Source organism: Podarcis pityusensis (genome assembly GCF_964106645.2).
Source record: "Podarcis pityusensis genome assembly, chromosome: Z".
In the NCBI taxonomy this organism is placed as follows: Eukaryota; Metazoa; Chordata; class Lepidosauria; order Squamata; family Lacertidae; genus Podarcis; species Podarcis pityusensis.
The window spans coordinates 34,757,997-34,772,073 of NC_138044.1; the positions used below are offsets into that span (position 1 = coordinate 34,757,997).

General features: G+C 41.3%; 1 long non-coding RNA gene across 1 annotated transcript; it reads left to right on the plus strand.

The window, feature by feature from the left end:
* The first annotated feature begins 8,770 nt into the window (after window positions 1–8,770).
* On the plus strand, window positions 8,771–13,847 carry LOC308468258. The gene is made up of 3 exons (XR_013981539.1): window positions 8,771–9,670; window positions 10,641–13,103; window positions 13,261–13,847. It is a non-coding gene; the product is annotated as an uncharacterized lncRNA (long non-coding RNA).
* The last annotated feature ends 230 nt before the right edge of the window (window positions 13,848–14,077 follow it).

Consider the following 14,077-nt stretch of genomic DNA (forward strand, 5'->3'; position numbering starts at 1 on the left):
AGAACCAGAGGACCAGACCCTACCATTGTTGAAAAAGGAATTGGGGGCGCTGCAGTTGGACAGTTGCCTTGCTTGGTCAGATGGCCCAAATGGTTGGAGCACCATGGTATTTAATGCATGCCTGCAAGGAGGTGTGCCCAGCTCTTACACAGAGCACTCTGCACCCAAATGGCAGGAAATGCAATCAAACTCCTGAATCTGAACTACACACAGGCTAACACCAGGAAGACCCCAGAAGAAGGATCTTTCTCATAGCTTTTTGAGGTAAGTTGCTTTTCTTGCTACTGCTTTTCCAACAAATATTTTAAATTGCTAAATTATGGCTTGATTTTCTTATTTTTAAAACTGCCTTGATCTTTTCAGAAGGAAAGGGGGAGAGAAAAAGTACAAATATTTTAAATAAATACATAAAGATATGCAAGGAACCCATTGCTGTATACAGTGTTAATGTTACCATGGATTAAACTAGGGTTTTTTTTATTTGTTTAAAAACATTGTATGATTTATTCTTTGTACCTCGCCCATAAGGCTGGGTTTCCCCAGCCACTTTGGGCAGCTTCCAAGCAGCCCATGGGGGTCGTTTAACCGGCCCACGAGCCGCCCCTGAACTGATCTGCCAGCTTGGCGAGTCCCCACATGCTGCACTAAACCGGAGTAGCGTGCCATGGGGACTCGCTTCCACGGGGCCGAAAATCGCGTCTGTGCAGACGCTGACGCTGGAAATTGTGGCTGCACATGCATGAGCGATCTGGCCCATGGAAGGACCTCCACAGGACTGAACCAGCCCAGGCGAGGTAACCTTGCCAACCCCTGGTTTAAGGCATGCCTGCAAGGAGGTGTGGCCAGCTCTGACACAGAGCACTCTGCACCCAAAGGGCAGGAAATGCAATCAAACTCCTGAATCTGAACTACACACAGGCTGACACCAGGAAGGCCCTCATAAGAAGGATCTTTACATTAAAACATATTAAAAGTACATTAAAACATGGGCATTAAAACTCTGGGCAGCTTTGATCCATACCAATGGGCCTGGTATGAAACATTATCAAATATCATTGGACAACATTGATTTTCACATATTTCTGGTCCCTCATTAAAATGGAAGCAAAAAATAAAAGTAAAGGTAAAGGACTCCTGGATCGTTACGTCTTGTAAAATTCGACTATGGGGTACTCATCTCCATTTTTAGGCCGCGGGAGCTGGCGTTTGTCCACAGATAGCTTTTGTGGGCCATGTACAGGGAAGATATGGGTAACACATGTTGTTACTGACTATAACATAATAATAATAATAATAATGATGATGATGATGATGATGATAATAATAATAATAATAATAATAATAATAATAATAATAATAATTTATTATTTATACCCCGCCCATCTGGCTGAGTTTCCCCAGCCACCCTGGGCAGCTCCCAATCAAGTGTTAAAAACAGTATAGTGTTACATATTTTTAAAAATTGTTAAAAACAGTACATTGTTACATATTAAAAACTTCCCTGAACTCTTGGAGTTGTTCCCTTAGCTTCTTGGAGACAAAACTATAACAAGCTTCTTCCCTTAGCTCTTGGAGACAAAACTATAACAAGGGGTCAGGAAACAAGTAGTCTTGCAGATAGCCTTCCTGATTAGCTCAGTTGGTTAGAGCATGGTTTTATTGTTATTCTTCCTTCAGTAATGGAGTACCATTAAGAAAACTGTTTCGAGAACCAGTCTATTTACCATTTTATGGTCCATTCACTCCATTTGGACTTGAGGTGAGTCCAAGACGCCAATGTGTAAAATGCGGAATTTGAACCCTGGTATATCTTTATCTTCTTTCCCTTGTTCTTCTCTTCCCATTTGGAAGTTCTGCCTTTTTTCCATGTCATTCATGTTTTTTGTCCTGAAGACTGAGATAATTCAGAGATGCCAACATTTAAAATGTGTAACTTGCACAAGGTTGATATATTTGCATCTTTAAAATACACACGCAATCAAGAAGAAGAAGAAAGTTACTGGTGACAGAACAATGTATTCCACTGCACCTGAGGGCAACAGGCTAGGTTAAGGGAATGTATGGTAGGGAATGTGGCACATACAGATCTGACTTCCAGGATGTTGCTGCTGCCTCAACTCTGCCTAGTGGTAGGGTTGGCCCTGAGCGGGACCAACAGAGTGTTCCTCACTCCTCCTTGTCACATGAGGTTTCAACACCTGACAAGGGCTTTTGACAATGGATAAAGTGGATTCTGGGTATATAAAAAGTTTCAGGAAAAGTTTCTGTACACCTTTTTATCCTAGGAACATCTATTTCCCAGCATAGATTTGTGAGCCTCCCCCACTTTTAGTGGTTTTAAGAGGACCTTGCTTTATCATGCAAGAATCTCATTACAATTAATCTCCTGCGACAGAAATCCTTGTATTGTTAGGCAACTGCTCTGGGTTTTGATACTCTGAATCTATTTCAGTTTTATTGCCACATGGAATGAAATGGAGCAAGATGGGTCCTTGGTAGCCACAAATCAATGGAGAAGTCTCTGATCAACTGCCGTGAGGTTCATTCAGATAACTAAAATATTTCTGTGCTCTTGGCAGCCTCCCTGGCAGGAAATGATCCATTAGGGCCTGAAGAGGGGAGAACAGATAAAAGTTAGGCAGGATGTCAAATTATCCCATCTCCTGCATTCCTACTGATAAAACTGCTCCATCTGGATGAAGCGTTTGCTTGCAGATCTCCCAAGGCCGACTAAAAAATTATTCCCAGTTAGGCCCACTTCAGTGAGATTAAATAGAGAATTATGTGTTTATCAGCACTGCTTTGGTGGGACTTACTGGAATGAAGAGTGTTGGAGGTCATCACCTTTAATATTTCACATGTGGATATTCTTTTATTTGCTTACAAAATTCCTATTCTTACAACAAAAGTCACTTCACTCCCTGATTGTTATGGCAGAACATGCATTTCATTGTGGCCTTATTAGGGCACATGTGCCCTATTTTACAGAGGGCGGTCCTCTACTGTTTGGAGGGCTACATAATCCATGTTGGGTTGAAAAATGAAGAACAATAAAAAGGGATGGCAGTAGCCTTGAAGGATATTGCTGACCAGCAAAGAGTTTTCCTCTCCAAAAGAATAATGCTGTATACATAAACACATTAAAAACACCCCCTTGTTAATCCTTACCCTAGTCAGTGATGGCCCATTGGAACTAGTAGGACAGAAGGAAGGGCAGACAAACAAGGTGGAGTCAAAGCTAATGACAGCCAGAGACAACTAATGGCCAAAACCAAACCTTCAACTTTTAAGTAAGAAACAGGCATTTGGAAATAGAGGCTAACTGAGGGCAGAATGAGGTTGGTGGGACAGTGCCCCATTTGCTTGGATAGACCAGTCTCCACGGGACCAGGTGATTTACCAGGGAGTGGGGATGGAAAACAAGAGAGTTGGAATAAATGTGAGGTTCAAGCCCTCATTAAGTGAGACTGAAACATGTAGATGTTTGTGGGGCAGGTCTAGCTCGTGGCTTGGGCAAGACTATGAAAGCAGGCAGAGGCCTGCCTCTCATTGAGTCTGGATAGTGCCATTCTACACCTTAACACAAGATGGTTGTGTGTCTTAGTACTACAAATAGATGGCACTCTTTGGTAAACTGTCTGTCTGTAGGGCTTCTGTCTGAAGGAGCCTTCAGTGTGAAGATCTGCCCAGTTCAAGACTGGTTTTAAAGTACAAAATTTTAAGAAGGGAGAGCAGAGACCTTGACATTGTTCATCAACTGTTAATACCTTAGTGTACGCACACAGCTATAGTATGCAACCGTGTGTCCTCTTTTGTCCTCTTTTTTTGCAGCAGGCAGTGCTTGAGTGCCTACCATAGTTAAGTGTGGTAGCCATAGTGGCTGCAATAGGTGGCACTGGACTTAGTTCTATGTGGGTTGGAGTCTGACATTTCCTGTGATTATTCTGTTTCCTTGGATTCCTGTTTTTTCCTGACTTAGTATGTAGCCCCTGAATGTAGGGAATGTATCTCTCAGGATGGAAAAGTTCCACACCTCTTCACTATATTAACATCACTGTTTCCAGAGTCTCAATAGCAAGGGATTTCCACTCTATCAACCCAACAGTGCAAGGTATAGGGCAGGAAGTCACACAACCAAAGGCTGATGCAGGATGCAGGCAACAAATTTCTACTTAGTTCTAAAACAGGGGCTGGAAACCTCTAGCTCATGGGTCAATCTGGCCCATCAGGCCATTTCTCCTCACACCTGACATCACATATGACTTCAGGCGGGTAAGGACAAGGCTACTTAGGAATAACTGAGAGCTCAAATTGAGCTCCTGATTGTTCTGCTGCAACTGGGGCTCCTTGCGGATCAGTTGCACCTGGCCCTCTAAACAAGACAATTTTTGCCTCCTCATTGGCTACACTGCATGAGGCCTGCATGACTTATTGGACTGCTCAAGGCCATTGATACTTGTCTGCACCTTTTCCCCTGCTGGGTGCACAGCTGCCCTACCCCTGTTGTGCAGAGGGTGGGGAGGAGTAATACAGGTGAGGAGAGGTAATATATTGTAGAAACATATATGTTTCTATGCCTCTCCATGAGGAAACCTATCATTCTTCCAAACAGATCTCAAAAGAGCAAAATAGTGACTGCTTTAATTCCCAGCTCAAACCACCCTTAACCTTTAAACCACCTTAACTGCTAAACACCAGATAATTTAAATTATCTCGTCTCCAAATCCAGAGATTATTCATTACCTATGCATTTTTATTATGAAAAGAAGAGAGGAGGGAGAAATGCAATAAAAAGGCATGCCTCTTCCTGCTTGGGGAAATAATAGACATATTTGCATAAATATATTATTGGGTACAAATTGCCAGGCTTCAACTAGGTCGACTATTGCCTTGATAAACTCTCTGTGGAAAAGATACTGGAAAGCTTTCATTTTTATTTTAATTACAATGAATTTCTTCTTATGTGAAGGTGGAAGGGAGTCTTGTGCAAAGCCAAGTCTCTTTCTCCACTACCCCCACCGTCTTTCCTTCAGGAAGCTGTTTCGTTTATGGCCAATCCAATTTTATGCAGTCCAGATACATTTTATTAGCATATTATCTGTGCAGGTTATTCAGTCAGTCAGCTGTGCACTTTTCAGAGATAAAGTGACATAATTTCTCCTGTTGTGGGTGCTACAATGCTTCCAATCCCCCCGCCCTCTCCATACTGATAAAAGCAGTAGGGGAAATAAAATGATCATGAAGCTATATTTTCATCTTTGACTATATTAATGTCATGAGCTCAGGCTCTTAAGATCTTATAGGGGGGATTTTCTGAGAAAGACAGCCCAGAATATGTTATAGCTATAAGGGTATGAAAGGGAGTTGCCAAAAGAAGAAGAAGAAGCACAAGCATTTGAAAAAGGCTCAGATGCATGAATAAACCAACTGAACCCAGAACTGCCAAGCACTTTTCTTTACTGCTTACAGGGAAAGGTTATACAAGCTCTAATGACTGTCTTTAATGTAGGATGGTGGAACATTTTTCTGACAAGAGTTTTTAATTTCAAGGAAGCGAACCCCAAATAATTTGGTGCCATTTCTGATTAACCCGCAGGACACTTGAGACAATCAGGTTTCCACAGGTGCATAGAGGCATTCTGATGTGGGAGGGAAGTGAGCGAGCAAGGGGGATAAAAGAGAAAGAAAACCCTCTATTCCTTGCCCACATAGGAAGGAGAGTCTTTCTTTGTATGTCTTCTTTCCCGTATAAAGCGCCTCAAAATTGTACAAGACCGATTACAAGGTGCTTTTGGTTAAATATATCCTGCAGGGGTGGAAAACCTTAGGTCATGCGTCAAATGCAGCCCTCCAGGTATCTCTGTCTGGCCCTCATACTCTCCCCTCCTCTCCCCAGGCTGCACACCTGATCAGCTGTTCTTTGCAACTTCCTTGAGTGTTTTTGGCTGACTGGAATGCATCCTTCAACTCTGATAATGCTTCTTGTTTTCCTGGATGGAGGATGGGGTGCTGGCATGAGAGTCAAAGGTAATTCCCCTGCCCATCTGTGACATACGGCCTACAGAAGGTTGCCTGGTATGCTGTAACTCTTCCTGTAGGGCCAGAACTGGAATTTCCATATTGTTTGTTTGTTTGTTTGTTTGTTTAATCTCCATCCCACCCTTCCTCCCAAACGGCCTAGCTGGCTGGCTATATGGTTATAGTTTAATTATAGCTATTTATTAGTCTTTTCCCTCCAGACAAGCCCTCTCAGAGGTATGTACAGAGAGAAGTAAAAACAACAGAACAGTAGACAGAAACAGCAAGAGAGAAACTGAATTAGATCACCATAAGTGAAATCTTATGAAGGACTTCAAACTTAAACACTCTTAAGGAAAAGCAAAACTTTTTATTCTTTTTTAAAGGTGAAGTCTAAAAGCCTACTTGAATACGAGAACCAAAAGGACCTAGCAAATATTAACTGGAATATTAAATATTAAAGTTCCACAATGTTGGAGTCACCCCTACAAAATCTGTCTTGTGTGCTCGCTAGCTTCACAGAAGCAAGAATTCAGTTCTTAGGCATGTTTCCCAAGGAAGTATAATGGTTAGGGTTCTCTACCTTTGATGGGATGAGTGTTACTTTTTTTATCAAGCAAGGCCTAATCTAGCAAAGGCTACAAACCCCATGGGGGCAGGACGAGCCAAGGAAGGGTGCACTGCGTTGAGCCTCTCTGCAGCCTCTCCCTCAGCTGTAGGGCGGCTGAGGCAGTGGGCAGATGCAAGCCCTGCGCTGCTCGAAAAAGCAGTGTGGAACTTGCAGGCAGTCCGTCGCCTCCCCTCAGGAGAGACGCGTGGATCAGGCATGCTGCAGGTCCCACAGTGTGACACCCAGTGCCCCCCGCCTCACCTAGCTATGCCTCTGGATTAGACAGATTCAAGGAGAAGAGGGCTGTTGAATGCTATTAGCCATAAAGGCTGTGCTCTGCCTGCAAAGTTGGAGGCAGACATGCTTCTGGTTTCTGGAAATCACTCAAAGGGAGAGTGCTCCTGCAGTGGTGTAGGAAGGGGTGTGCGGTGGGTGCGGAAGTTATATTTTCACCATTTTGTCACTGCCCTCCCTACGCCACTGGGTTTGGGAGTGTTCTTTACTTAGAAGAACTCTCCCCACCTGGCTGTAATGAGACCCAGATAGCCTGTATTCCCACAGCTTCTACCTCTCCCAGCTCAGACTCAGCTCTCCAGTTAATTCCTGTCTGTACTCAACCCAGTCTTCCTACATAAGGTGCAATGCCCTTTCCTCTTGCTGTAAATAGTCTCCTCAGAGTGGATGTTCAACTCAAATCAGAACTAGTTCTTCCTCCGTCAAATCCTATCCTAATTCCTATCTCCCATCTCAAAATAAACTATCTCTGTCCCTATCTAACTCTCTCACAGAAACCGCTCCTTTTATTCTCCCTCACAGACTACTGCTCCTCCCCACTTGTGGTTAGCTGGCTTTGTAGCCAGTCAGCAAGAGGCTCCAACACTCTGATAGAGTTTCTGAGGGACTGCATCATCAGACTCTGGTCTGGCTCTGCTGTCCATCACACCTGCCTATAAACAGCAGCCATTTTGAGACAGGCTGGCAGTATTAATCCTGAGCCTGTCATGAACGCCTACAAACCACTTTCAATAACATTGATCTGGCTGTCAAAATGGGAAAAATGTCAACATCTCAAGCTATCCAATTATAGTCTAGGAACCACACTATTCTTTGCAGGGGAAAACAAAGGGTCTGTTTCTTACATAAGTCACTGTTGTGTGCAGAAGAGAATACATTATGATAGAGATGCTTCTTAAATCCAATTGTACCTTGTTTAGTGAGATTTGTGCTTCAGGGGTGGAGAATGTCAGCACTATTAAGGCAATGGAAATGAAACAGACGTGTTCTGACACTTTCAGGTGGGTCAAACATTGCAATGAAATTTTTAAAAATGGCAACATTTTTTTTTAAAAAATGGGGTGAACATTTAAACATTTTTTCAATCCCCCCCAATACAGATTCATTAATTAATGGTTGGTTATCTTTAATTCAGTTTCAGACCATGATGTGCCCCTCTATTTTTCTGCAATTTCTTATGAGATTGATGATGAACTGAGTTAGACACAAAATGTCAGAAAAGTAGGTTTATCACCCAATTAAAACTTAGGCTACAATGCAGACTTTATTGGGAGCAAGTCTCCTTGTATTGTAATGAGAGTTACCGGTATTTCTGAGCAAATCTGCCAAGTTATACTATCCAGGTTACAGGACAAACCTATGGAAATTCACTGAGAAGTAGGGATGGAAGCATCTGACAATTTCATTTCTCTGTTTCTCACTTTTCCAATCTTAAATTCAGTTCTTCACATTTCTGCAGCAATGTGGGAATGCTTTTAAAAATATCCTCCTGAAGATTCATCAGTATTTTGGTATGAATTTCTCTTAATGAACACATTTTTATGTGCAGTTTTTACTAATGTGCACATTTTTGCAAAGCACTTTCTCATAATATCATGCCTTTTTGCTTGATATTATATATCAAATAATATATTCATTTTTATGCTCTCTTTCCCCAGATAGATAGATAGATAGATAGATAGATAGACATTAGCTAACTGGAAAACAGCATTTCAAAATTTGGATAAATGCTGATTTCAGAGAATGGCTGTGTGGCGTTTGCCCTTCCATGTGTGTGACATCATACTGGGTTCATAGGGAAAGGGTTAACTAATTGTAAAATAACTAACCATTGGGAACCCAGGGGCAGAGTTAACTGTGTATAAGGTTTAAGCACAGACTTTTTTAGAGAGAGTTGTTGAGAAGACAGTCTGGAGTTAGAAGAGACAGAGAAGATAAGTCTGTGGGTTGGGCTAGTCTGGTGTGAGAGAGGGAGAGAATTTGTTAAGAGAAGTCAGTCAAGCAGTTGAGATAATCAGTCAGAAGGTATTAGGAAGGTATAGGCCGGTAAAGAAACTAAAGTTAAGATACTGACAAGAATATTATCTGAGAAACCATAAACTTGTTAATGTTTGTAAAATAAACTTTTTTGTTGTTGTTCACTTTTAACAACTGACTGGACTCAGTGTTTTACCAGAGAGTAACTGCTTGGTGGCAGTGGGGAAGCGAGCACAGGTGTGGCACAGGGATCAATAGACTGTTAAACATCCGGGGACCCTGTGTGATCACCACAGGCTGTGTCTCTTGTTGCAGAATGCGTGACTTTTATAGATTCACCTTTAAATGCAAACTGAATTGAATTTCTCCCCCATCCCTACTCAGTCATAAGTCCTGCTATAGTGACATGGAGCCTGTGGTCCTCCATGTGTTGCTAGACTACAGCATCTGTCATCTCTGGCTACTGGCTATGTGGTATTATGGGAGCTGGGGTCCAAAAATATCTGGTTCCTCAGCTCTGTCCTACTACATAATATATGGCCTTCTGTCATGTCAGTAGTTCTCCTATGGTACATGTGTGTCATGTGACAAAGACACATGACAGCAGAAGCAGCAAAGCAGGCTGAGAAGTGCTGGGACTGCACAATCTTTTGGGCCTACTAAAGTTATTCAGGCCTAACTGCTAACTGTTGAGTCATTCTGACATGTGACTTAGCAGCCATTTTCTCTGTGTGTTCTCTGTAAGATTTCAGTCTGCCTCAGTTGTGAGCAGTACGTAATCTCAGTCAAACTATTTGGAACCATGTTGTTTATGAAGAAGCTTATTTTAATTCAGTAAAGCTCTTATTCTTTAAAACTCTGCATTATTTGTCACTGATGATGACATCTCAAAATAGAGATGGGAATGGGGTTTTTACTTTAAAAATGGTACCTGCCATTTGCAGTTTTTATAGTATTTATATTGAAAAAAATGCTTTTTTTAAAAAAAAAGTGTGTAGGTCCATTAATTAAGGACGTCTTTGTAGTCAAATAAACATATTTTTAACCGATTAATATAAACAAACATTCTACTCTAACAAATAACACAAGAGGCATCCATAGCTGCTGAGGAATACGAAAGATAAAAATTATATACAGTGGTGCCTCAGGTTACATACGCTTCAGGTTACAGACTCCGCTAACCCAGAAATAGTGCTTCAGGTTAAGAACTTTGCTTCAGGATGAGAACAGAAACCGTGCTCCGGCAGCGCGGCAACAGTGGGAGGCCCCATTAGCTAAAGTGGTGCTTCAGGTTAAGAACAGTTTCAGGTTCAGTATGGACCTCTGGAACTAATTAAGTACTTAACCCGAGGTACCACTGTACAACATAAATGTTGTAGTGTAGACATAATCTTGAAATGTTTGATTTTGAGACAGTTTATTCCACTTCTAAAATGTGCTCTTTTTTAAACTAATAAATCCACAAAACTTATTTGCATTTGCAGTGCCAAATGCAATTAAGGTACTGCTTGCCTCTTCTGTATAATTTCCTTATTGTAAGATGTTAAATAAAAGTGGGCATCAATAGATTCCCAGTGGACAGAGAGGCGGGCAGATTCCCATTCCATTCTCGCTCCTCTGCCATTTGTGATTACCCTTTGCTGATACTTGATAGTCACTTCTCTCTTCCTGTACAGCTGTGTTCAGAAGTACTGTCCTTATTCTTCTGGTCACTAACAAATGGTTTTTGTTTCTTTGTTAGATTCTGCAGCTCCACCACCAAGGAAAATCTTGTCAGTTCCCCCCACGGATTGAATTTTCTGTGGCATAGCTTTGCCATCCAAGCACATCTTGTTCTCAAGACCTTCACATTCTTCTATTCCCTGCATCTCAGCTTCCATCTTTTTATCCATGGAATTAAATTAGCAGATTTTGAGATAAGGAGGGACCAGATAAATTAACCACTGTGTGGAGAAAATGAATAATACTCTCTCGCATAATAGTAGAACGATACTTAGAGGTTTGTTTGTAGAAAAAGAAAAGAAAAAGAAAATAATCACATGGTATATAAATTTTTTTAAATAAACAAATACAAGAACATGCAATGAAGTAAAATGTTGAAAGAGTCCACTCGAAGTTAATCTCTGAAATTTGCTCTTACAATATTACCTCAGCATACCAGTCACTAAAGATACGGGGCTAGATTGGAATTGATGAAATTGCTCAAAGTTATTACATTTTACATATTTCTGTAGCATTTTGGGAAGTATTATTGATATTCACATCTGTACATCCAAATTGATAAAATAAATGCACTTCTGCAACCATGCTTGAATGTCCTGCTGGACCAAGCAAAATTTCCAGAGTGGTAGGATGAGAGTTGCTGCCCCTAGCAGTCTTCTCACTTATTAGCTGCGTAACAACAACAACAACAGCAAGATGCCTGCCCACAAGCATCTTTCCTCTGGTACAGAAGGTGGGGCCCTAATGAACCACAGCTAGGAAAGACTAGCTGTCTGCTCAGGACCTCCAGGGAGAAAGATGACAGACTAGACATCTCTGGTTGACAGAAATAATTATGTGCTGATATATTTGGCAAAGCCAAAAACATTGAGTATCTTGTCCAAAATGTATAACTTACTGTTGAAGTGGCATACAAAGGATGAACAAGTTAAATCTGTGATGATAGATTGAGCAAGAGATGTGGGACATAACATAATGTTTGAAGATTGGGAAAGGTTGTGGAGGAAAGGGGTCAAGTTCACTGCATGTACGATGTTAAAGGAAAATGTTATGAAAATGATGTATAGATGGTGCTTAACCCCTGTAAAACTAGCAAAGATTTATCATAAGAGTGATAATTTATGTTGGAAATGTAAAGAAAGAGAAGGTAGTTTTTATCATACATGGTGGGCCTATCCCAATGTGAAAGACTTCTGGGAGAAGATTTACAATGAATTGAAAAAGATGTTGAAATATCATCATCAATCTCATCATCATCATCATCACCATCATCATGAATCTTTATTACGGTCCAGAGACCCAACAAATCATTACAAAGCAACACACAATTCATACAGCCTACCTCCAGGTTAAACAAGCATTTTGTTCGGAATATAGGGATCATTGGTTCTTGCAACCACCGATAAAAACTTTGCCACTGCTAATGTTCTAACATTTGTCCGGTCTTTCAATAGGAACCTGACATTGTGAGCCTCTGATTTTCCCGGGAAAGGTAATATCAGTTCAGCCCTGGCTTGCTCATATTTTGTACAGTGCAACAAAATATGTTTTATGGAACCGATGTCTCGAGCCCACGAGCAAAGTCTGTCCTGGTAGGGAACTCCTCTCAACCTGCCATCCAACACTGCAGAAGGAAAGACGTTTAGTCTGGCTTTGGTGAAAAGCCTTCAATTTGGTTTGGTACTGTCAGATTTTTAATGTAAGATGTTAACTTAAAGACATGCCTATATTGTACTCCTACTGCCAGCGGACTACAGACTGCGTGTGTTTGAGATCGCAAGTCACTGTGTGCATTATCCCATAATCTTTGCTTTAACGTCTTTAGGGTGATTTCATAACCCAGGTAATACAGTTGGGGGGGGGGGTGACAGACCAATAGAGGTGGCTTTTTTAGCCATGGTTTTCTGCCATTTGCTGACAAATTCCTCATTGGTCAGGTGTTGGTACAAACCCTTCCCTAAATCAAACACTGAAATCCTGAGCCAATGTTTTAGAGCAGCCCACCACGCTTTAGTTGAAATTGGGTATTCACCAGCTTCTAACAGAAGTATGGAGTTGGGGACACAGTTGGGTACCTGCAGCAGAGATCGTAGAAATTTTGCCTGAAAGCCATCTAGCTTTGGCAAGTCCCCATTATGCAAGACATTTGCAGTGTACAGGAGTTGGGAAATGGGTTTTGCGTGGTGCTTCCAATATCCTGTATCATGGAATGTGAGCCCTAGATAACTGAAGTATTTGATCTGTTCAAGGTTATGGGCCATCCAGCACCCATTTAGACCAGGAGAAGCTTCTTTTGAAAACTAGAATTTTAGATTTTTCATAAGCTACCCTTCTGCCAGGCTTACCAACTTGCCGGCAGTCGCCCATCATCTCTACATTCATATGCGCGTTCTTTGTGATGTAGAGTGCCTGCCTGTTATCCTGGAATGCGGATTCAGCAGAGAACCTTCGAACTATCCTAAGCCTTCATTTGTTCTCGTTTGTGAGTATGTTTAGCTAGTGATGTTAAACAATGTTTTTATTTTCTTGTTTGAACCCTGTAAGAGATGTGCCAACTTTTAAGTTTGAATAATCTTGTTTTTAAAATAAATTTTGGGGAAAGGACTTTTCCTGTTCTGTCTTTTGTGCCTTCTGCTCAGGAAGTCTAAATCTAACGCCAGGAGAGGCGAGTCACCTGTGGGCTGGGACCACCCTAGGCCCCGGAGAAGATAATGGCCAGTCAGCTCAGTCCCAGGTTGCGGGAGCAACGACGTTGGAAACCTGTTTCTGCCAGCACCCAGACCTGCTTTTCCAGAGTTCACGACCACAACAGTGGTAAATGATGAAGATGAAGATGAAGATAATGGACTTTTCAGAGCTAGCCGACCTGACCGGAAGAGTCCGCGACCAGAATGAGGAGGAGTATCAGGAGGAATGGATGAAATTTAAAGACTATTAATCTAAATATGCTAAGATAACTTAAATAGAAATACTTGCAAATACCAGATTGGCCTAGGATTTAAACATGTGATGTTATAGAATAATATGTTTAAATTTATAATGAAAAGAAAGAAAGATGTTAATAGACTAAGTAAATTTTATGTGAAAATAGTTTTGGAAAACCATTACAATGATATACATAGAAACTCAACCAGGGGGATTCAATGAAGTCACCCAACAATGTTAACAAAAGTGGAATTATTGCAGTTAGGTTTTATCTTTGTTTGTTTGTTTGCTTTTGGATATTTGTTATAAATTTGGAAAAATCAATAAAAATTTTGAAAAAACCCCCAAAAACATTGAATATCACATTTTCTTTAGGAAAACAAAGAGACCAGGGGATTAAGCTCATGCTCTGAAAAGGCTGAAAAACAAAGATCATGCATAAATTGGTTCTAAACAGCTGAGGGGTGTAGGTTGGTCCTGCTGTTAGTACCCTTCTGGCTTTTAATAGCCACAAAACTGCCACAACAACCG